A 26,306-nucleotide genomic window follows, 5' to 3' on the forward strand; every position below is an offset into this window, starting at 1 on the left:
GTTTTTGGCTCCTACCATTCTCTTCCCTTGTCTGGTACCATTCTGGCACAATATGAAGACTCCAGTCTTTGTTTCATTCTAATCTTGGAGGTGAAGTGGCCCTCTTGTACCCAGGGCTCTAATCGCTGGCAGAGACAGTGTTCTCTAGTGTCGCCAGGCCGCGAGGAAAACCCGACATCCCCACAAAGAGAAAGAAAACTGCTGCGTTTGGGCTTTGTGTGCAAATATAAAAGCACACAAAAGCGGGAGCCTGAGATAGTGTCAGAGTTACAATGTTTATATGGATTATATTTTTTTGAATATTGGGGTTATTTGTTGGCCACTTGTTGGGAGGGGTGTGGGTGAGTGGGGGGACTCGGTTGCTGTGAGAAAGGGGAGCCTGCAGATTGTGGGCTGTGAAGAAAGTAGGTTGGGGTGATGTGGAAAGGCGAGTGGGTTCACCGGCTGTTGGGGAAGATGGTCACAGAAGGGCATGAGAAATGTGAGAATTGTACTTAGTAATTGGCAAACGGGTTTCTGAGTGTTCTCTAAGGCTTTAAATTTTGTACAGTACACGTATATTCTTATGAAATTATTCTGAGTGGGCATTCTAAGTTTTTTCCATGCAATATGAAACAGAATAGATATATTATGAATGACGTCTTCATGCATTTACAGAGCTCATTTACACTAATTGCCCCATTCCATCCCGCAGATATCTCTGTAGATATTATCGCTCAAAATGTGACAATAAACCAATCTGCAATCCATCCAATCAACAGACAAATAAATCCATTCATATTCTCACTTCTGAAATCCAGCCCCCTGCGTACGCCAGAGAGATTCATTGGGATAAGTCCCTGCTGTCCTTCAGAGCAATCCATAATGCTGCTCAGCCAGTAATCAGGGCATATAGGGGCTGGGTGATCAGTGACAAAAGCTAGGCAGGGAGACATCAACCTGCTGGAGGAGAGTCGGGGAGACGGGGGCTGGCAGGATGAGTGTGGTGGCGGTGGAGGAGGAGTAATCACAATCCCATCCAGCCCAAGTCTCCAGAAATTGCCATGCAGATTTAAAGCCTATAAAGGTGGATCCTTGGACTGTTCCTTCTCCCCCGCTGCCACTCCAGCACAGCACAGACCTCTGCTTCCCTCCTGCTTCTCTCACTCCCTCTCTCTGCAGTGCTAATTGGAGGCAGGTAGCCCCCAGATGCAGGGCCCAGGTTACCGTAACCTTGGTGGTGAGATCGGCTGTTCGCCTTCATGCGGCCAGCTATTCATCAAAATGGTGGTAGGGTGGCGGAGGCGTGGGGGATGGCGGCAGAGGGGCAGAATATGCAGCAGGGGGAAATGAGAGTCCAAGACAGCTTCCCAAAAGGGTAACAAATCACCCTCCTTGGCCTAATCCACCAAGGGGGAACTTGATGGACCAGTGGTCACAATATGTGGCTACAGAGATACCCTATGTATCTTGACAAATCAAACATACGAACTCACCTGGGACTTAAAAAAATAGCATCAGCTGGTAACACTCTCAGATGGGATGTTGTTGTGATGTTTTATACTGTGTAACCACAAGGTGCTGTGTGCTCTGTAAACATAAACAAACAGACGTGTCTTTGTTCTACTTTATTAATTTGCCTCCTCCTGTACATAAATAACTAAAGATAAACCTACTTAGCTCTGCAGTAAATGCAAATTGCCTTGCACGGCTGTACAGCAGGAGTCTTATCAGCAATATCCCTTGGATCGATCGCTGTGGTTGCATTATCAATCATCCATCATCACATTGATATCTCTGCAATACCTATAATCTCACCTGATCAGAACCATTGATCGATAATGTAGCAGGATTGATCTCTCGTGCCAGTCGGACGGGATGACAGTGAGCCAGGAAATGTCACAGAGATGTAAAACATTTGCAGATTGAGAGACATGAACCGCAAATCTCATCTATGTACTAAAAATGAGAGGACCAAATTTAAATACATGACGGCAAAAATAGCAGCTGAGCTGAGTGGAATATATCTTTGCTAAATTTGAAGCAAAGGGAATCCCATTTCTTCTACAAAGAAATATTTCATGTGGCATATTACAATGTAATTACCCCTGATCTTGCATTTGTGATGACGGGTTTCCTCCCCATCGGAGAATACTGAGCTTCTGGCTTGTACTCAGCAGGGAAAACAGGCAGCCGTGGCACCGCTCAGAATCTCCACTGCATAGGACCTTAATCATCCTGGCTCGATGTGCATGTGCATATAGGGAGATTTGTGTGTGAGGTCGTGTGTGTGTGTGCATGCATGTCTTGCGGTGGGTGTTTTCCAATAAGTGTGTATACTTGTGTGCTTCTGTGTGAGTGTGTTTTTGCCGCTGTGTGTGTATAACAGAGAGAGAGAGGGAGAGAGAGAGAGAGGGGGACAGAGAGAGATTGAGAGAGAAAACTCGTTCCTCCAATTCCCCTGTGAAGCCTTCTACACCAATTTCCAGCCATGGGCAATCACTCACTCAGCATACACATCTACATAGAAGCTGATGAGATCCTCCGTGGGCTTTACCATGTGACTGGAGCTCGTCATCTACTATATGTGCCTCCCCTTTGCGCTCCTTGTTCCAATGCTATAGTCACTGAGGGGAGAAGGGGGGGTGATATGGATGATCTACATACACTTATGATACATAGGTAATCTCTGAGGGGCAAATCAAAGATACTCCCCGCTATGTTTCCTTTTGAATTCCAGAAGAATCCGTCATTTTTGCATGCCCATTAATGGTAGAGGTGATATGTCTTCCAGTTTTAGATGTCCTTGCACCTGGATAGGGGTGCTTTAGTACATCGGGCTAACCAATGACTGATATGGATGGATGTGGGATTGTGGACGCGGCTAGATAGATTAGAATAAAAGAATGTCCACCCTCAAGCTGTGATGTTAACATGAGTCAGTGTACGCTGAGAGTTCATTAGTGTAATTGTCGGAATATTACCCATTGGCGTGGTCAGAATGTATAGAATATTAAAACTATAAATCTCCATTCCACCCGCAGTCATTGGGGCAACAGTGTAACCAACATTATTGAATATTAATGGAAAACTTTTTGAGGGGAGGCATTAAAATTAGGGTCTCTCCTATCACTAGTCTTCTCCTCTAGTGCGCTGAAAACTATTTCTGTCTACATGTGTTTTGTTGTGCATGTATGTGTGCTCTAGCTGCGTTTGTCTCCAGGGAAAAATACTGTTTTGACTGACTAAGAGTGGGAATTTCCTTTGAGTTGCACAACGGGGCACCCCACCCACTCCTCCCTGTAACAACCCTCCCTCTCTCGCTCTTTCTCTCTCCATGCTGATGTCAGCATATAGCCCACTATGGTTGTAGGACCACAATTGCTATTCAAGGAGTAGCCAGATGTGTAGGTGGATGGTCAATATGGGTTCATGAAATCATCCCGGTAGTGTTTATAATAAGCAATGGGAATGTATTATTTCACCAATGGGTTTGGCTTTGTAGTGAGCATAGACAAAATGTTATATTGAGTAATTAGCATCACTTAGTGGACTGCACTGTGACAAAGCCAACATTTTTATGCTTGAATGCTACATGTAGGTAATTGAGTAGCACTTCAGAGGCCAGGCTTTTATAGGCGTCTGTAGCCTCTGGCTGCTTTGTTCAAACTCTATCTTAGCAGCTGTTAACACATCATGAACTTCAATAGGAGTTCAGAAGTACACATTCAGAGACATGCAAGTGGCCAATGGAAATCTACCTCTGTTTAAGTTTAAGGCCACACACCTGCATGTATTGAAACACACTGTAAAGGGACCCATAGTTCTTTAGTAATGTATAGTGATGCTTTAACATTTAAGTAGACATTAAAAAAAGAGAGGCTGCAGTAGCTTATTCTGTAGCATATATTTTTTCATTTATTGATCTGACCTTCTGCTGCCCACCTGCTAAAAGCACTGCGTTTTCTTTCATGGACTTCCAAATTTAGATTACCAGGCTGTTGTACATGTACTGCATTATCTAACGCCTCTGAAAGTAATATGAAAAATGTAGGATGAGAGAAAATAATTTAATCTCCATGATTACATGTTTAAAATGTACTTTCAATGTTGCTTTCAATGCCCATTACCTTGACGACAAGAATGGTTCTCTCCACATGAGTTTTTCCACATTGCTGTCAGCCACTTGTCTCCAGCTAGCTGTTAATCAATGATTGGGAGCAGGTAAACCATAATGGAGGATTTATTTCAGTTCTTAACACCACTTAGTGCCCAATGGATACCACCTCCACCATACCATCTCCTCCTCTCTGCGCCTTCTTTTCATTTTCTCCTCACTCACCTCCCCCCATTCTTCCAGCCTCCTCTGTACCGAAGGCTATGATGGAAACACCTCTCCTGAGAGACTTGTGGAGGCGGAGGAGAATGGGCTGGAACGAGGGACAAAATAGGTTGAGAGGGTCGTTAGATAGTGAGCAAGGGAAAGGGGTCAGAACAATGTTGCTGACACGGTCAGAACTGTTAGCGCACATGAGAGGTAATTTTAGAGTGTGCGTCTGACCTCGCACAGATCATAATAGTCATTTTCACCAGGGTGTGTGAAATTGAACAAGTTGAAATGCACGTTAAAAAACATATGTCCCTTATTTATATTTTATAAAACATCAGCATCTCATGCTCCCACTGTATAATATATAGGCAGACTTGCTTTCACTGCACAAATTTCCATGATGAATCTCTGGATTAACAGTCCATAAGGGTTAGTACTGGTTAGTTAAGTCCTGGACTGTGTTGTCAGATTCAGGTTTTATTGCCAAGCAGGTTTAAACATACAAGGAATTTGCTGTGGTGTGTTTGTGCAAGTATAAATATAAAAAAATATGATATAGGAAACAAAATGAAATATAAAAATACTACAAGTTCCAGGGGAGGGGTTGTGCAATATGTTGTAAATAAACACTAGAGAGTGGATTCTGCAAAGTATAGTGAGTCCATTATTTGCCACGGGAAGTTAAAGTGTCACAGTCACAGACAGGTTCATCAGTACAGTCCACTGATGGGGTCTGTCCAGTGATGTGTTAGTGACATAAGGGAAACCATGAGCAATGCAGCCGTGCTCGTATTTACATGTAGTACCAGAGGATTTACATGCTTACCTACATGCACAGAGTTCAGTGCTGAAGAGAAGAGCAAGTTTTAATCATCAGCTGAGAGGACTTCCCTCTTAGGTTGTTTGTTTTGTTTACATCCTTACCTCAGTGCTTGCCCGATTCACACACTCATGTCCTGGCCATGCTGTTGCTTGTATACATCCCTTGACTTTTCAGGCAAATTTATGTTTAAGCATACTTGTTTGTGTGTAGGATGGGGAACACAAACAAACTCACATACACACGCACACGGGGGTGGAGGGAGACCTGGGATGGGGAGCGTGGGGGGGTATTGGTGGTGGTGGTGCAAGGCGGTGACAGAAATTGAGGGGGACGGGGTGGCAGCTGCAGGCTGCTCGGTGCACTGTCAGAGCGGAATGATTAATGAATGGCGGCCCCAGCTGAGCCTAACCTTTGGAGAACCGCACAGGACATCTGCAGAACTGTCAGCGCTCTGACAAGGACAGAGCTGAACAACCAATTATTTCGCCATCACTAAGGTGGGCTGTCAGCTTAATCCTAGCCATTCACTTAGGCAAGGACAGGCAAATTTCTCCTTTACATACACACACACACACACACACACACACTGAGCAGACCACGGTCCTGCCTGCGTGGACACACACACACATACACAAGTGAACAAACAGGCAAGCACGGACAGGAACACAGGCCCACGTGGACATGTGCTCAAAGTGGACTGGTGCATACACACAAACACACACACACACTTGCATATTCACACACGTATGAGGTCCTGGACAAAATAGAGTTAACCCCTCCACTGCTGGCGGTGGCAACCCCATGCAGGTGACATATATTAAGGAAAGCAGGGCGAGCATGGGGAGGTTTAATGATGACAAAACAGGGCTGGTGGATGCTGGCTGGAACCGTGAACTGGACACGGGTGGGGCTGCTACTGGGGAAGAAGCTCTGTCTGGTACATGTCAGAAGTGAGCGAGGGAGGGGTGGACGGAGGGAGAGAAGGGTGGGAGCTAGAGAGGGAGGGGTGGATGCCCTCATGTCTGCAGGATGTATTTACATTACATTTTACATGCGTACACAGAAAAAAATTGCATTTACATGTTTAATTTACACAGTATTGAAATTATCAAGGGCCAATGTTTGAGTTACATTGAACAAATTATTTTCATCTTTTGACATCAAATATGAATTGCATGTAGAGGAGGTCTTACATTCACAATAAAATAAATAAATAAGGTGAAGTATCGATTGACTTTCTGAATTATTATACAAAATGGATACTGTTGCATTGAGGAAGATTAAAAAGGGTATTTGAATAAAACATGATGGCGATGATGATGGTCGTGATACCCAATCATGTCATGTCAATAAAAAGCGGATGCAGCCTTCATCAAACAAAACCCTTCAGTTTGATACATCTTATTTCTATAGCTAAGCAAGATCGTGTCTTGAATGTTTTTCCACTACGTCAAAACAGGATCTAATCATTTCACTGTAATCAGGACAAATTAGTTTATTGTAGGATCACAAGATATATTGATCAGCCGCAGGGATTTCAAATACCAAAGGTGTGCATGAGTGTAAATGTGTTTGCATTTACATTCTTCATTTATCATCCACATTTGCATGCTTGTGTACACGTCTTTGTGTCTCGGACAAATTGTTGTTCAAAAGTCTCTCTTGTTGTAAAGACATTTTTGCTGGTCCTCAATACTTTAATGGACCGTGTCAGGGTCGAGATTTGGTTTTAGGATTAAGGTTAGATTTAGTTGTATAGTAAGGCCGGCTATTATTTCTGATGGGTGAGGGCCAGGGAATGCATTATGTCAACCTTTGCACAGTCAGCCTTTTCTTATTGAGCAGCACACACTTGGAACACCTTCCCCTAAGAACTATGGAAGACCATAACTATAAAATCCAATTCTATAAAATTGTGGTTATTGGACACTCAAACGTGTCATTATTGGGAGTAATGGTTCTGCTGTTGTTTTTTTCCTTCTTCTCTGTCTAAATGTCACTAATTGTTTTCTTCTCTCTCATTTATTTTGCTTGATAGCCCTGTAATTTGTGTATTAGTGCTTTCCATTTTATTTTTTATTTTTTACATATGTCTGTTTTCAACCACCAGGGACTGTAGATGAAAAGTGTCTCTCCACAACTATAATGAGTGTGAGTGTGCGTGTGTGCAGAGCTTGGCCAGAGTTGGGTGCTAATGGGGAGTATGAGTGACTCGCTGGAATTTGATTGAGGTGTTTCTGATGCGATAAGAGATCGAGCACAGCTGCGTAGCTTATTGACAGACTGCTGATGAAGCTACAGAGACAGAGAGAATCAATTAAGAAAAATCAATTAGCTTAAAAATTGTCCCTCATCATTGGCTAAGCACACGTGTGCTTGTGATTTTATTGTATTTCACTCCATATATCTGTTTCTGTGCTATCACTCACATGCAGTGGCTACACACCAGCAGGCAGAATACTTTTGGTGGACTGACCTCATGCTTGCAGACAATTAAAACACAAATTGCCAAGTCCAGTCACTCGAATCCTAAATGCTGTTTGCTCCGTGTATATTCATGAGTTAGGAGACTTCTACTCTCTGTGAATGGTTTAGCACTTTGAGCAGCTCAACACATTGACCAGGAGAATCCTAATACTATTTCATGTTGGAATCATCTACAACTTTGGTGTCTCCAGTGAACTTCACTCCTGAAGGCAAACCTTTACTATGAGAGTGTTTGAATAATTTTAGATGCAAGTGGATGGATTTACTAGGCAGTGATATAGACACATCTATGTTTACAGACTGAGTGAACAGAGGACTCAATCCATATGTAGTTTTAGGAGCTTTACACTCATAAATACACACGCACACACACATGCACACACACACCCACATATACACCCACACTGTCAGAATGTATTCATTAGAAGCCTAGTCCTACTAACAGGGCTGTCTACTGTCCCAGACAAACTGCAGGAGGAGATGTCTGGCTGCTTGCTTTTAAACTGGGTTAGTGGACCAGAGAGGGAGAGAAAGAATGAGAGATAGAGAGAGCATGAGGGACAGTGGGAGAGAGAGGGAGAATCTGAAGTCTAAAACTGGGACGGGGTACATGAGAAGAATTTTCTCATCAATTGCCGTGGTACTCCCTACTGTGTGTCCTCGTATACCGCATGTATGAGCACATGTAAGTGCGTTTTTTTTTGTGAGTGCAATTCTACCCATGGCTGGCCGCACATGTGACATTGTGTCATGAAATGTCTGTTCTCGCAAAGTTTTATAGATGTCATTTTTTAATGTTTTCATACTGGCTCCCCATAATGAACTGGATATTTGTCTTTTGCTCCGCTCACTTCAGTCTTCTGCCCTTGGTTGATTTAGGAGCCAAATGGCAGCCCATTAACATGTGAGAATGATTGTGCAGCCTTGGGGTTGCAGCGCGGCAACCCACGGAGAGGGAGTTTTTTTGCCGCACATCTCTACGATTCTCATTCTTTGCACTGTCGACGAGAGTTAAACATCAAAGACGAGGACTAACCATCCTCACTCTCAGTCGCTCCCTCTGTCTCTTTTTGGCCTCTGGGTTCATGCTGTAATTTGCTGTCTCTCTCTCCTCTTTCTCTAGCTTTGTCTCCATCTTTCCCGGCCCCGTCTCTCTCTCTCTCAGGGCTTGTGAATGAGGAGAGGGAGGTGACGAGGTCAAAGTGAATCTTCACGTCGCTGAAGATGATTATGTCTTAACCTGCCGTTATTCAAAGGAGCAGGCCCTGTGGCCATGAGCTGGCCTGCCTGCCACGTGTCGTCGCTGAGAGGGCAACACCTCGGCACCGTCACGGAGCAAGAGAGCGAGGGAGGGATGCTGTGCAGTCAAATGGACTCCCAGGGTCAAAAGCACAATGCTTTGCTATGTGTTCCATGCGACTCACTACCCCATAGATCCACTCCGTTGATGGATGCTTGTCGTTTTTCTAATGGCCTAGGTGTCCAATCGCAGGGCCCCAAATTAATTATGGATGCTGGTGACATCACTGGAGCAGACATTAGATCATAAAGTTGCACCAGAGGCTGATGAATTGGTCGGACCTGGCTCGTTGATGTAATGGTGAACAACACCTCAACTGTGCGATGTGGCTCGAGGCTCCTCGGAGAGAAAACTGTTGAGTCTTCCCCCTTTATCTTTGTCCCTCCTGACTTTTCTTTAAGCCTCAGACTTCATATTCAGCAGCTGCAGGCTTCAGCTATCTGTCTCTGCCTTTGTCAATTAATTATTTTGGAGGTGCGGCACTATATACTATACTTTAATGCACTCCCTCAAACGGACTCAAATCACATGTGCACACATCCTATCAATACACGGATGCACACATGAGCACACATGCACTTGGAGAACATGTTTTTGCTCCCCGTCACACACATAAACACACGCACACACACACACACACACACACGCACACACGCACACACACACACACACACACACACACACACACACACACACACACACACACACACACACACACACACACACACACACACACTGGCATTTAGTGTGGGTAAGTAGGAAGTCAATGAGCACTTATCTGAAATCCACTGGCAACACTAACAAGCCAGTGTGAGGTGTGAACACAGCTGTTTGAGTCACAACAAATCTAATACGCATTTCATCACTTCTTAAACAAGCCATCAGCAAGTCTAATGCTCTGGTATGGGGAGCGGCACTCTGTGATACATGTGCCTTCAAAGCATTTTCTTAAACATCAGCACTTAGCGCATCCTCCCCACGCCTCAGCATCATGCATCTACTGTAAGCACTGATAAGTCGAATTCATCATTTTTGTGCTTCAGATTTATAAAACTAACAATGCCCTAATTGATAACACCAACAGACTCCACTGTTTTCTGTCACTGGCACCTGATCTGCGTGCAAATTATGTCTTAATCAGCGATTATCAAGCAGCATGTACCAGAATTGCAAAAGCAGCTTCCTTTTTTTCTGTACTTGGAAAAGGAAAACACGCCAGAGCCGTCAGTGTCACTCCCGATTGAACCAAGCGAGCCCTGGGGAATCACCCTGCGTGTCTGTCTCAGGGCTTAAGAGTTACTCTCTCATGACACCATACCATTTTAAACCTTATTTGGTTTGCAAAAGTGAAACTAAGCTCTTTCTGTGCAACTCTTTTTTTTCCAGTTCCAATTTTTGGATTGCATAGCTTGAGACAGAGATAAGGGGGGATATGGGGATAACTTTTGGGTACAGTGGACAGAGGATTTTAAAAAGGGGGTCACTAGGGGAAGGGAGGGAGCAACAGAGGGAGAGGAGGAGAGCACATGGGAGGAAAAGGGGGATGGAGGTGAGGAGCCCGGAAGGGATGGGGAGTAGGTGGTGGGGGCTGAGGTCGGGGCAGGGAGACACTCCAGAGAGTTGACAGAGCTTCAAAGGGAAGTTTTCTGCTTTGACTGACAGGCCCCTAGAGTGAAGGGGACCTGGTGGCAGGCAGTGTGCCTCGATCCCAGGATGCCCGGCGGTCTCCATGGTGCTCAGCCCCTATCCTACTGTATTCATAAGGAAGATGATGGGGGGTCAAGATTCGTGGAATGGCTGCCGTAGAATTTTGGCAGGCTCAGAATTTGCCCTTGGACCAAGAGTGTGAAGGACTCAAGGACTTTTTGGAAAGGAAAGATGAAAGCGAAACTTCTAAATGAACATTTATGTCCAAACGCACACATTTCAAATGTGTATTTTTAGTTTAGCACAAATTCAGCACTTTGGTCTTCAGTGTCCAGATTCATCCGAAACAGCTTCATCTTGTATCAGATAAACCACATCTATTCACCAAGGTTGACTGATTCTTTCACTTTTACATATTGTGTAAGAGAATTATTTTCTTAACTCTCAGGTAGGACAGCAAAAATGTTCCTTTTGAAAAGCAGAGCTGGTCACCGAGGCTGCACCTGCACCATCAATAAAGAATAGGACCATTATGTGCAAATTTAAACCTACGATTACATACAGAGAAGTTTCATCATGGTCTTTTCATCATAGTATGTGTGAGAGTGCATCATAATTACTGTTCAGTAAATGTCTGTTTTCAGGGCAAGATAAATGATGCCGGCGTCGCTGGTCATGTACCTGCGCTGATAGATGAGAGCAGGAGGGCTGTGTTTAAATGTGTCTCAGTAAACACGGTTAGGCCTGTGTCAACAGCAGAGCATTGATCAGCCCTCTATTCATGATCAGCATGTCTCATCCTGCACTGGATTAGTCAACATACCGACCCCTCTGTTTGCTCCACTGTAAAGTGAGGCCAATGTCATTGCCAAAGCCCAATAAGAATACTGCCCAATGTTGGGTCTTTGAAACTTATGTTGTCCGTTACAATGTTACAACACTGTTCACGCTATGCATAAGGAAGCTGAATAGATATTTCTATGGATAGAGCTTAACAACTAATGTTTACTACTAATGAGTCTTCTCAGCACGGTAACACACAAGTTCGACAGTAAGTATCTACAATAACAAGTGTGACAGTGTGTCAGCGGAAACCCCACAACCATGAATATCAAGCTGGTGCCACTAACAGCCTCTCATCTCACTGTGCTCCTCAGAGGAACGGACAGCACAGGTTGGCTAGGCAGTGGCTACTGTGTAAAGCAGAGAGGGGGTGAGTGAGTATCACAGATGGAGAAAAAGAAGGAGCAGGAGAGAGAGGCATCGAAGCGTGGAGGGCAGCTGTATTGTATCACCCAATTTTAGCCCATTACACTTTGTATGGGGGCCTTTTTCCCCCATCTTTTGCATGGTAATTATTTTCCAGCCCAAAGGTAGCTGCAGGCAACATCAGCCACTGCGTCAGGGCCCACTGCATTAGCTGGCCATTGCATTATTTATTTGTGTGCGGGCAACCGGATGGATACCCCAAATCCGCTGAGACTCGGGGGCCTCTCAATGTCACCCCGTGCATTGTGGGAGGCAGTTGCAGCCGCTTGGACTTGCACCGGGAAAAGCTTAGGCAGAGAGTGGCTCAAGGGCAAAATGGTATCTTGGCGTTGGAGGACACATGCGTGGGAGTAGTAGTTAGGTGTGTAATGTATTCAGAAATGGGTCAGAGGTTTAGTAACTGCCCTCTCTTATGCAAGAGTCAACTGTGTAGGGTTCATTCTGACGCACTGGGTGACCATCTGAAGGGTCCTATAGGACATCATTGAGGACCAGTGTAGTAAAAACTATAAATAGAGGGCTACACAGTTCACACTGCCTAAGGGCTTTTTGTGTAGCTATAGATGGCCATATGCAGCCAGTTACCCCTGGGTACCATAGGTAAATAGATTTAATTTCAGGGTGTAGGAGCTGCTTTTACATTATGGCCCCTCCCTTGAGTATCAATAAAGGGTTATTACACCCAAATACCACTGGGCAGGGTAAGGTCACCGCATGTCAGGCTTATACGGAGAAGTAGAGCGACACAGCTCAGTGATTGTGACGTTTGGGAGGTAATACACCGGTGTCTCCCTCTGTACTACAGCACACACATTGACACATAGAAGCACCCGCACTCTGCTCTTTCGGACACGGACCCCCTCCCCTGACCTGTCAGCCCTGGCCAATCGCATCGTAGCATCCAGAATGACAGCTAAACCACTGTCCCTGTCATGGCTCCTCAGTGTAGAAACGCACACACATGCACACAAACACCCAAAACACACATGCCACTACATATCCGCTACAACAGCGGTGCAACATCAACATCAACATCAACTCCCGCGGGCCCTTTGGATCTATCTCTTTGTCTCCCTGCTTGCCAGCCAGCTTGACTGCACAAGACGCTCAGATGGCCTTGTGACATGACAGTGACAACGTACTGATGCTCCGAAGAGCTCCGGAGAACACATTGCCCCCTCCCCTCCTTCACTCAGTTGACCCTTTTAGGGAGAAGTTCCATGTGACAGAGGAGATCCAATTTGTAGTTTGCAAGATTTGGAGAGTTTCTTGCCAACAATCATAGAACACAGTGTTTGTGACTAAGTTGGGTCTCAAAATAATCAAACTTAGGAACACTTACAAATGCATATTTAGACTTAGAATATAAAAAAAAAGGAGACAGGAAGACAGACGGAAAGAGAGAGTCGGTGATAGAGATAGTTAGACTTTGCCCTGGCACCCTGCGTTCCCCCTAATGGGAGCTGACACTGCTGAAGCGACCCGGATGGACGGAGGGGAGGACCAGCGTATTGCAGGCGGCAGACCTCCCAATTATTTTTCTGGCTGATAAGTGCTGTTGCTTGTTTAAGGCTGCAGCCTGGATGGAGGGATGGGATGGAGAAACAGAAATGGAAGGATGGAAGAAGATGAGGAGGAGGAACAGAGGGGATGTGGCTGGGGTTGGGTTGCATGGCTGACAGGTCTTGATCTGGCAGGATGGCTGGCTGTCACACACAACTTAAGACAGGGTTTCTCCCCAGGGCTTATACACACACACACAAATACACACACACACACACTCACACACACACACACACACACACACACACACACACACACACACACACACACACACACATCTTGCACACTTATACACACTTATACACATCATGCATCATGTAAGCATGTGGAAACAGACAACAATGTACACACACAAGTTTACAAACATGTCACAACACATACACACACACAGTGTTTGCACATCAGTGAATACTGTATGGACTGCCCTGAATGACAGTATTGAGACTTGTCATGCATACACACAGACACACACGTAGCATGTAATTTTTGCTGCGTATCTTTGCTGTAATTTAGTTGATGATAAAAACAATTGAACCACCAAGTATTTATTTTATTTAAAAACAATTTGCCAGACTCTTCACACTGTCATTTCTAAACTAGAAAATTGTTGCTCTTCTATTTTTTCTAAAAATATACCACAAAAGGTGAAACCGTATATATTTGTATTGTTAACTCACATGAACATATGTGTCCTTCGCAGATGTTTGTACTCTGATGTATTCATTGTAAACAAAGTATGTCATTTTTATTATCAGTTAACCTGCAACATGCATGATACAATAACTGACGTAAAATATTTGTAATTAAAGGGAAAAATCTATCAGATATGATAGAATTTATATTCCTTGTTGTCGGCCTCATCGATTGGATCAGTGAGTTTACAGTTTGTTTTGGGTTTGAGTCGGCAGTGTCCAGGACTTGCTCCACATACAAGAGAGAAGGTGAGGAGCGAGCTGAACAAATCATCAATGTATGTGTATGAGGAAACAGCAGTGGAAGTCGCAAATGCTCAAAGGGCACAGAGCTGTAACAAGCATGAAGCAAAGACAGAAAGCATTGAGCCGTTAGAAGTTAAAAATGCAGTCGTTTACTCCTGCATGGCAGTGAGAGAGCAGGAAATGGGAGGGCATACTTATATTCCAAATTATTTAATGAGTTTGAAAGAATTACGTGAGGTTTGAGGATAGTTCATTGCAAAATAAGGCTTTTTCAGAAGTAATGACATCCTCGTAAAATAATTACATCCTTCAGATCAGGGAAACTTCACATTAGAGGAACTGTTGCATCAATCACATCAGGCCAAATCACGCAACAGCAGTTCCTTAGTGTCAGCACTTGTCTAAACAGCCGTGGTATCTGTGTCATGACAGCCTATAATTTGCCTCATGTTAGCTCAAATGAACGCCATAATAAGGGTTATCCAATCCGCTCTAAGTGTCATAATCTGGAGCAGAGTGGCTGCATTACATCGGTGTCATCGCTGTGCTTTTAATGCCTCAGTGATCACTGCTGCTCCCAACATGGCCCACAGCCAGAGCAGACTGAGCAGCATCAGAGGAGACGAGTTGTCTGTTTGATTTCATATCAGCCGATAAAACCCATCACTGCAACAACTTTTCTCCCAGATTTCTTTTTATGCTTTTTTTTATTTCACCTCCTCTCTCTGCAGTACAGAATGAGAAAGGAAGGAACCGTATCATCCTCTTTCTTTTTTTACAACTGGTACTGTGTATTTATTGCAGCTCCTTTCATTATCATTTCTGATGTTCCTCATGCATTGCCCAAGAGGAATTTTCTGTTGCCGTGCTTAGGTGCAGCTTCAGCAACTTTGCGTCGCTCCTGGTGTGGCTATAGGGGTTAAATAAGTATCATTCAGGGACGCTCTGACAGGTATGGCCATATTGAGGAACAAATCTCAGTCCCGTTGGGTTAAAAACTCGCTAACCACTGCACTAACCTGCCAAATTTACCTGTTGTATAGCCCCTTGTATTTCTATGTACAAAACCCACTCTGGGATGCTGAGTTGCACAGTTCTGAGGTCCTTGTAGTGAGGAAGCCTTTATGTGTGCCTCCTCTCAAGCAGGAGTCGCTTCTTCTGCTTTAATTACAGTAAGTACAGCAGACCCCCCAGGCTTGTTTAAACAGATCAACCAGCAGAAGAAAGAAGAGAATGCTAATTAGTCCCATAATGTTGCTGACCACGCTAGTTCCTTAGCACTGCTGAGTTTTATTGACATAAGAAGGACAATGGGAATCTGTATTCAAATGACTTGCTCTGCCCTCGTGTTTGGGTGCAGCTGCTGTGTGTAGGCCGCTATCTGCCACATATTTTCTATTGCATTGTTAGACAGAGTTAAATTAGACGTGAGGATATGAGGGAGTCGATATGTGTTTGCGTGTACCTGTTTTGTTTCATACCTCCAAGTGTGTCGAAGCCTGTGGGATTTTAGTATTAGCATGTTCTTTGCTGTTTTACATGTGTGAATATTGAAAAAAAAAAAGAAAAAAGGTGTATGTGCCAACCCATCTTTGCGTGTGTGCACGCAGGTGTCAACTTCCTCATCCTCAACTTCGGTGCAATGCAGAAAGCTTCTAATGCATTCCATGTTCCTGAGCCGAGAAACTGTATGTTTGCGAGTTTGTTTATGTGTGTGTGTGTGTGAGAGAGAAAGAGAGAGAAAGAGAGAGGGGAGAGAGAGTTAGATTCAGGATCAATACTATTGACCTGTTTACCTTGGTGCCGAGCACACGGGCCAGCTCTCCGGTTTACCACTTGAAACATTAAAAACCAGACTATTAGTAATACTTTGGTTCTCCTCTTTACTGATTGGACGACCTGCACTGGGGCCGTCCACCTAACGGACACGAAGAGAGGGGTGGCGGGGGTGAGGGTGGTAGTGTAAGAGGTGGAGGGGGGGGGGAAAGGGGTTAAAGAGAGAGAGAGAAAGAGACCCTGAATCTAATCCTCTTGACTTAAAGCCATCGGGTTTTGCCCATGTCTTGCCTCTAGACCTGACGTGGTCACTCAACCCTATCGAGCTGCAGGGCATTGTGGTCCGTCCGTCTCCTCCACACTCACCCCCTTTCCACCCCTCAGGCGCTTTTGTGCTTCCCCCCTCCCCACCTCCCTCCTTTTCTCATCCTCCTTCACACCACCAAAACAGAATTTCTTTAAATGCTTAATTTTTCCCCCCTTTGGCTTCCTTTTTGCAAGCGCCCTCTCACTTGTTTGTCCATCGATTTTTCATCCCTCTCCAGCCACTGCCCTCCCCCGCACCACCACCCATCTCCTCTCCTTACTCTCCCTCCCTTTCTCTCCCTCCCGCCTCTCTTCCCACCAGCATTTCGTCTGCATCTCCCCAGTCTGTTCCCCCGCTCTCCTCTGTTGTTGATGCAAACTGATTTATTTATTTATTTTAAGCTTGTTGCCCAGGTAATTTGTGGCAGGTAATGACTTTCAGTGAATCTACTTTGTGCTCTTTGAATTCTTTTTTTCGCGACCTTTGCATCATCCAGACTCATCTCCCCGCACACCCCCTTTGTCCCATTTGCTCTCCTATACTTTTTTTTTTCCCTTTTTCCCTGTTTTACCATCTCACTGTCTCTCCTCCTCTCCCTCGTTTCTGCTCTCTTCCAGTGTATTTTTAATTCCCCCAGATATTGGTGGTGCATAGTTTGCCCGTGTGTGTGTGTGTGTGTGGCCCACCTGAGGAGGTGATTGACACCTGGCCCTCTGCTGTGAAGGCCTCTCACTCCTGTTCTCCTCTGTTTCCATCACTCCCCTCTTCCCTCCTTCCTCCTCTTCTCCAGCCATAATTTTTGTCTCCACTGGGGCATCGGCAGACCAGTACAAGTCTCTGGGAGTTGATGAGGGAAAGAAAGTGGAGAGGAGGGGTGAAGTAGTTGCTGAATATTGAGTAAAATAATTTTGTGATAAATTCCTCCTTCCTTTGCTCTTTTACAAACAATGATTTAATTAAATAAAATCATCATGTTAATTGAGGAAGAAAAACCGAAGGAGCCCTTTCTTTATGTGAAATAATCCCTGCATCTCCTTAACAGGGAAGGCAGGGTGATGTAGACTGCTCACACACACACTAATACTTATGTATTGTATTGTATTGTGATGCATTCTCTAGTCCTGCTTCTTAACCATCTCAACTAAATGCCAACATCAACTTTTACCCCAATCCTAACCTAATTTATAACCCTTAAACCAAGTATTAACCCTCAAACAGCCTTTTAAAGTTATGTGGTAGCACAAATCGACGCTTGAGTTCTTCCTCCATTCTGTCACCCCAGTTCAGGCTGACTGTCCTGGCAATAAAGGTGAAAATGCCAGAAAATAATATCTTGAAAAAAAGAGAGTGAGGACACCTCACTGTGTTAGGTCTAACAGTAAGACTGGTCCCCACAAAGACAGAAGTACACAAACACACACACGCACACATTTCCAACTCTACACTTCTCTATCTCTTTCTTTCTTTTTCTCTTTCCATCTCTCCCGTCTTCTCCTCCACCGTGGCATTGCCACATTAGTATTCATAGGGGGGAGTCGTTTTGGGGGGTGAGAGGTGGGGGTAAATAAGGCTTCTGGCTGTTCCCCCAGCCAGCTGGCATACTGTGGCTGGCTGTAGGGCTGGACCGGACACTTACAGAAACAAGGAGTAGGTGCTGGGAAGAAATAAGGACTAGAAGTGCATGGAAATGATCCAGAATGTTTGGCTTTTAAATAACCTCCATATGCTGTGTGGCTTACAGTGAAGTGTACTTGTGACTTACTGTACAGCACAGTGATAAAAAGTGCCACTGTTGATCCGTCCTGATTGCACACACAAGATTATCCTTTAAATGAATGCTTTTAGCAAATATCTGCAGTATAGTACTCACATTTTATTATTTGAAGGACAATAAAGCAGATAGATTCAAATAGCACATATGCAGTGTGGAAAAATATACTGCTCACTCTTGAATCTGATAATGAAAAAACAATACAATTTTAGCATACTGCATTTTCTTGCCACTTCTTATTAAAGTCGACATAAACTCTGGTTTCTTGCAGGGACAGTTTCTTTACTCAGACTCTTGGACAGGAAAGTATTTTAAATATTAAGCAGGTGTCTAAGAAGAAGCAGCATTAAACAACACAGTTCTGTATTGGTTAAAAAGTGCAGGGATCTAATGAATGAGGGTCTCTGTGTGGTTGAGTGTGATGGGCAGGTGTCACTGTGTGGAAACCAGCTGCCCTGTCCCTCCAGGAGGGGACAGTAGAGAGCAGGGAGACAACACTCAACTCCCCTCTATCCAGGAGGAGGAGAAGGAGGGTGATGAGGAGGAACATGAACAGAAAGACCCTCTTCAACAAACAATATCCACCAGGAATCAAGTGAAGAGTTAAGAGGAGAGCAGAGGAATAGAAGAAATAGAAAATGTCAAATAATGACATTGAAAAAATGAAATCTCATAAATTCTAAATAATATTTCCAAATTTCAAAAAGCTCTTGTACACCAAGTGTCATGCATAAACACACACACCGTAGACACACTCTTGAACTTCCTTCTGGCATAATCCAGAGGTCAGGGCAGAATTCATCTCCCTTAATCATGCAGATGAACATGACCTTGGCCGGCCTTGGCACTCGGTCACATCAGCACTCTTATCTGGCCTCGCTTTGCATCTCTGATTGTGTTAAATCATGTTTCCCTATCATCAGCAGACACTGGATGGACAGCATCCTTCTCTAAGCACTTCCAGAAAAAAGGATAATTGCCAGGACCTTTAAAAGCCTTTCAGAAAGAAAACGGGGAAAATCAACATAATTCAGATGAAGGAGAATATCAGAGACGTAAAGTAAAGTATGCCAGGCAATATTGAGAGTGGAGGGGAAAAAAAGATGCAAGAGTTTTAAAACGGTGGGTCCTTGGCATTATTATGATGATGCGTTTGGCCATGTAGAGTGGGCCAGCCCATTGGAGAGCCCCTAAATGAAGAGGCTGACCTTTAACAAGCCATCTCTCTGTTCATTAGCCACGTGGTGCTTATCTAAAATAACACTGCTGAGGAGAATGTGAGGCCAGACGTAGTCAATGATGCACTACAGGTGGAACATGAACGATTTAGCTCAGGGTAACAGACTTTTATCCTCTTACCCCTCACAACCCCAAACTCCCTAAAGACCCATTAAAATAATATTTTCAAGCACTTATGTATAAAATGTCAAATAAACTTTCAACTTTGCTGTTGGGCTCATGAAATACAAAATGTTAATGGAAGCAATGTAGAGTGCGTAGATCTATACAAACATACTATGGCACTCTGATGATGTGCACTATATTTAGCAGAGTTTAAATTGAAATGACAAAGGTGTTTTCACTCTAAACTAGAATAGCTGATTCTGTGGATAAACCATGTATCATAAATATTCCAAAAAGTATGTCAATATATTTGTTTCTTATTTCCAGAGACAACTTGACCTGCCAGCCACACAACCATCAGGACGACTGTGTCTCCATAATAAGATGATGGACGTCCATTTACTTCAACAGGAATATTGAGGTAAGCTCAAGAGGCAACTCTTTCTGTTTAAGAGATTTCTCATTATTGCCTCTCAAAACACTGACTCTCTGCTTTTGGTGTTTTGGGGCAGAAAAATGAGACATGTGCCTGATAATATAACTACAGTAGGTCCCTTGTGCCAACTCTTAACAGTTTAAAGTAACAGTATGCAAATGACCAAGTTCAAAAGTATCAGCTATCTCCTTTTGAGCAAGTATCGGTCAAATTCAAGCACTGATATGAGGGGGGTTAATAGATGAATAAAGAAGAGGGAGGGGAGAGCAGACACAGAACATGGTCGATAGTGTCAAAAGCGGATGACAGATCTAAAAGAATGAATATTGATCTTTAGGGGGCCTTTACTCAGGCGACCTGTGGGAGGTCAGCCTGTGTAATTAGACCAGCGGAGGTCCAATGCTGGACTGAAGATGAGGCTGGCGCTGCAGGAGAAGGGTGGAGCTGGGATAGAATGTTTGGTGCAAGGTTGTATGGACACTGTATAGAAATATGTTGCTAGAATTTATTACAAATTCTATGTACGATAACTTTGCCTGAACCGTCATCTATGATTCTTTTTTCTTTTTTTTAACCATTTGATTTTGAGTTTTAGAATTCCTTAGTCCCCCGTGTACTTTTGTCAGGAACACTGCAGTGTTCATCCCTGGTAAGCTGTAAAAAAGTGTTTTTCTTTTTTAAATATTAAAATTTGTGCTGTGCCACTGGGTTTGTGTGGCAGGAGTTGAAGTGGTAAATGTGGGCTCAGTAACACATGGATAAGGTGCTGTTTATTGGAGCGGGCTGGCGGTGGATTAGAGTCCAAATGACCCCGGGGCTACAGATACTGCTCACACATGGTCCTGCTTTGTGATGGCAGTTAACTTTTGCTCTAAAAGTCTCACTCCTTGTCTATATGTCTATAATAGTGTAAATACACACTTCAGTCTAAGGATGTCTGTGTTGTGCCTAGAATCATGATTTGTATCACAAGGATGAGCATAGCTACGTGGATGCATTCTCAAAAATGCACAAAAAAGAGCACACACATAGATGAATGTATATTAAGACACAAACCCAGATGCAGACTTGCACTCACCCATAGACACACACGCACACACACGCACTGTCTCTTTATCTGTCTGGCTGTGGATAAATGCGGGCAGCGCAAACTGAGTGTGGCTGTAATCCGTGTATCATTGGCTTTATCCACTGCAGTAGCACTGCTGATTTAGTGCCCCACAGCCTTAGTAATGGGCCCCTGACACACAAACAAACACACACACACACACACACACACACACACACACACACACACACACACACACACACACACACACATGCCATGTAGGACGTCCAACCCACGTGCTTTGTCCTCTCGAAGATGTTACCGCTCACTAGTTGACCCTTAGTTCAGGCACACATGCACACACTGCCATGCACACATTTTTATGTAAAGACACAAGCATGGCTATAGAGTCATAATCAAGCAGTTGCATGAGCTTGCACACTCGCACCCACAAGCTCACAGACACACACATCAGCAGCAGTGTGGTTGTCACCGCCCAGGGACGTCTCATGGTAAGGTGAACTCAGAGTGAACCTGCTCCAAACATAAATAACATCTTTCTCTCATCTCTCCCAAGCCCCCTCAGCCCCTTTTCCTAGCCTCACTCTTTTTCTCTCTTTCTTTCTCTTAAGTCCCTCCATGTTCCTCCTTTCCAGTTTCCCCTCAATCTTTCATGAAAGCGGCAACACACAAACTATACGCATTAACACAAAGGGATGTTGCACATTCTGCGGCTCGCGATACCAGCACATAAACATAGTCAGGCAAACACCTGAGGTCACGCCTTGAAATACCCCCGCTAGCACGCGGCAACTGTTGGCCGACATTGCCACAGTCGCTTCAAAGTGATTTTCAAAAGACTTCAGATCATATTTGATTAGATGATGTCTTAGATCTTTTCTTGGGCCACAATTGCTTCCTCATTTCTTGCCTTGTTGTTCATACAACAGTACGTTCACTTACCTCGTGTAAAGCCAGGAACACAATCAGTGAACACAATGCAACATCTATCACTAATAACCTACAACCTCCCTGTGTTTATATTTATTTATATCAGAGAATTCGCCCCATTCCCCCCTCTTCGCTGCGGTCTGTATCTTCAGTCCCCTTGCTAGCACTTCCTAGTAACACACAAGGCGTTTATTGATAGGCCATTCCCATTAGTGCTGTTTACCTGTCAGGGCTCACTGCTCTAATGAGAGAGCTTTGGGAAGGAAAAATGAGTAGGGACGGTTAACCACTAATGGATGTTTACAGGCTCCCTGGGTACTATTGTGTTTTCCGCCACCTCTGCCGGTACCACTATCACTAGCCCCAGACCCGTTCACCGGCTAATTGGTACAGCACTGAAGAGCCAGTCTGGGCCTGTTTGATTATTATGGGATTAAGGTGGGTGGAGAGAGCATGGTATAGGAAGGAGCCAGATAAGAGGGGGGAGGACTGGCGTTTGAAAGTGGGGGTAGCAGTTGGGGTCGTTGGCCTAATCGATATCCCGAGATCAGGGGCTTTGGAGGGGCTGAGTGCAGACATTGGAGTGGGAGCGAGATGGGGGTTTAAGGGGGTATGTTCGAGGGTCATAACATCAGACCTACGTCAAAAGGTTCTCTTCGAGCACTATTAGTGCTGGTGGTGAAGGGTAATTGTGCCATTATAGCTGTAAGTGATACTAAATGGTGCAGGTATGGTAAAGGAACTACTACATATAGTTAGCTGGCAAGTGATCTAATGTAAATCTCCAATCAGGCATCTTAATAGCTGATGTATCCTTGAGAAAAGCACCCATAATTGTTTCAGTGTGACAGATGAGCTAAGAGTATCTCGGTCCGATATACCAACTTGGCTGAGTAATTCGATTTGTGCGCTGCACTGGAGCAGACAGATTTCATTCATTTTATTTTCAGCGTCTCTGTTCTCTTTTCGAGTTTTTTTTTGTTTTTTAGAAACGGTGTTGAGCCTGGGAGGACAGTTTGTTAATGACATCCGAGAACGCTGCTATAAAAGTGTGTACAGAGGAGACTGCACATTGGACCGAGTATATGCATTGTATATTGCTCTAGGATCGGATGGTCCCCAGAGAAGATCAATTTGTGCTTTTATTAGATTATTACAGAAATCCTTTAAGTGCCGGATTATCCGTGGAAGGTATTTATCTGTTTATTGAATGCCTGGGCTCATAAACTCTCTCCTCTTTTCCTCCTCAGTGTCCTCTTCCTGTTCTTCTGAGCATGCTAGGTTATTTGGTTGTTTTGTTGTTGTTTTTTATGCTTGTACAGAAGATCTAGTGTTTTATGAGGGGATGTTGGTTCCCTGATATAGTTCTTAATGTCAATTTGTAATCCACATTTTCTACTGCATGGGTACATTTATCTTGTCTATTGTTAAATAAAGGGGTTAAAGAGACGGGGGAGCAAAGATCCTAACCTTCTTTCTCTAATTCACCCGCTCGTTGTCTCAATTGCTTATCAGCTCTATTTCTTCACTAATTAAAACCACACATGAAACAAGGGAATTCTAGACAGACAAGCACGCACACACACACACACACACACACACACGGAAAGAGAGAGCGATAGAGATAGTTGGAGCTACAATTACCAGGCAGGCCTCTAGTGTCTCATTGGGTGTCTATTAAGAGGGGGGCCTGGCTCATTGTAATGATGGCAGAGTTTAATTACTTCCACCCGGCGCCTGTTGTAAAACATGCTGATAAATGAGCCAACAGGACGGCACATCATTATTTTTCTATAGTGCCAGGCAGCTTGTACATGATTATGAAAGTGGGAGGGAGGTTCCCATACCTGCATGGACCCGAGAGTGTATTTGCAGCACAGGGAAATATGGAAAAGGAAGGTCTGTGGAAATGTGTGAGACTTCTCTTCATTGTCGATGTGTGTGCACACGTGTGCAGGCATAGGGAGTTGAGGTATTTGATGAACCCGTAGATACCGAATCAAAACGCAATAATAAGCAGTTCCACCAAACCATGCTAGTGCAATGATATCTGGCCACCCATGAGATAGATATATATTCATAGGACACAATGGGCAAGGGTATTCACTGAGCACAGGGCTACTATTGAGCATAGTATTGTATGCATGAAAGCAGCTTGGATACAAGTACACAGTGTACATTGCATCTCACAAACAAATATACATATTCATAGTCATTAATTTTACACTGTTTTTAGAGAGGGGGGCATGTGTGGACCCCCTCTGATTAATTGTGTTCTCCCTCCACCATTATTAAATCGCTGAGGCAAATATCTCCCACACAATAAATCCCTCTCGGTCCATGATTAATCAAAAGGCACACAAACCTAAGACCGGTGGCGGGCAGGTAGAGTTACCGTGCTAAATCATCTTTATTGCACGACGAGCAGGTTTGTGCATGTGCTCGAGGTCCAGTGCCACAGTGGAGTGGAGTGTATGCTTGGCTGCTGGTCAGGCACCTCAGGGTCACACACGCATGCATTTTGACCTCCGTGTCATTGATTTGCCAACCTGAGCAGGGCATAAAGGTGAACAAGATGGCAGCAGAATGGACTCCGGAGAGGCCCAGTGATTATAGGGACTTGGTGGCAAGTTTCAAACACGTTTATGGAGCCATTTTATTCACTCGTGTGGGAAGAGGGGTGTGAAAAAATGTTTAACCTTGCCCACCTAAGCTTGTACCATCAATTGGCATCTACACCAATTAGTTGGCAGGTCATACCGTGATAATAGTGGGTTACATAATTAGAGTGGGTACCTCCCTTTCATTACTGCCACATGGAGACTTTGTGGGGGAGCAGTCACACAGAGCAGGGATGGAGAATGTACAGGAGCCCGCTTTCTGGAAACCTCAATTAACCTAAATGATTAGCTGTAGCCATGTAGCACACCTCACTAGCTTGACATTTCTCATCCAAGCTAATATTAACACAGTGACTTCATTCTGTCCTGTTGTACTTCATCACTGTCCTTTTTACTGGAAGGTTTTTCTTGTCTTATTGACCGAAAATGACAATGTTTGGACTATCAAAGCCTTGTTGTTTTCTTGTAGCGCAAAAGTGCTGATGCTAATTTGGTGGTCGCATAATGAGTTTTACGTGTATTTGATTAATAGCATGTAGGGCCGTGACACAGCAACAGAGGCTACTGCAGCGTGTGGTTTAACTTCACCTTATGTTAAATACTAATTGATTCTAATGCATTTTTAATCACATACTAATTGGCGATTACACTTTTAAAACATGCCTAGTTGCTGCTCCGGCAGAATCAGGGGGTTGTTGAGTGTGACGATGGAGTTTAAAGGGCATAGCCTTCTTAGCATCCACGACTAAATGTCACAGTTGTCTGTTAATGTGTCAACCAAATCAAACATGCACAGTGGTCGAGGGGTGCTAAGTGACAGGTGACCTTGGTGGCGTGATGGAAGACTAGGCTGGTGTTTGAGCCCTCTGATCTTCGAGTGGGAAACCCTGTCTCGGGCCTGTCTAGAGATGTATGCCCAACCAATTAAACATGAAATGGCAGTGACACTCACACCCCACTTATCAAAACAGTCTTTAAGTGTGTTCATGAATTCAAATGAAATGTGCGTCTGTGCGTCATATGTACGGACAGGCACATTCAAAAAATCCCTCTGTATTATTTGAATCTATGTCAATATGTTTAATGTTTTGTTGCCAAGGTCACAAAATTATATTCCAGGTATTACCCTTCACAGATATATGACCTTAACCAGAAAAAGTCTTCTCACCTTGTCAGCTTTTCATAATCAAATTTTTTTGATAGCTATTAATTTATTATTTTCTAGTCTTCCCTTACACCTAGTTACCTCGTGTTGGGCTGCCTCCTCATTGGATGACTCACAGAGGGCCCAGACTTGAGTTGGGTCGTCTGCAAGGCATCTGACCTCCCATGCACACACCTGCCCCCCTCCTACATATATTACTGGGCCCCACAGTGTTCCATAATGTTCTGAGTAGTCAAGCATATAAATAAAGGTGAAGCAAAATGACTGCCTCTGTCTTGACAGAAGTGCTGAACCACAAAGAACACCTTGAAGGGCATGTTAACTGTCAATAGAGTTCTGTGTAAGCCCCCTTCAATTAACATAAAACTAAACAGCTCCCCAGTTAGCCGCTGTATAACCCTGGCGCTGTCTCCCCTCACCCCATCGCTATTTTACCCCCCCCAATGTTGGATGCCGTCATGCAGTCTAGCTACCGAATAGGCAGTAAACAACATCTCACCATGTACTCGCACAGAGGCGGTTACAAACACGCATACGCATAATGATTCTCT

At 44.2% G+C, this 26,306-nt stretch overlaps 1 non-coding gene across 2 annotated transcripts in view; it reads left to right on the plus strand.

Moving 5' to 3' along the window:
- LOC109633564 (uncharacterized) overlaps positions 1-26,306 on the plus strand; it is a 210,667-nt gene that overhangs the window by 73,431 nt on the left and 110,930 nt on the right. For both annotated transcript variants that reach the window (XR_011245952.1, XR_011245953.1), the window contains exon 3: positions 19,862-19,955. This is a non-coding gene — a transcript (uncharacterized protein). The remainder of the gene's footprint in view (positions 1-19,861; positions 19,956-26,306) is intronic.

The sequence above is a fragment of the Paralichthys olivaceus genome, chromosome 13 (assembly GCF_024713975.1).
Source record: "Paralichthys olivaceus isolate ysfri-2021 chromosome 13, ASM2471397v2, whole genome shotgun sequence".
Classification (NCBI taxonomy): Eukaryota; Metazoa; Chordata; class Actinopteri; order Pleuronectiformes; family Paralichthyidae; genus Paralichthys; species Paralichthys olivaceus.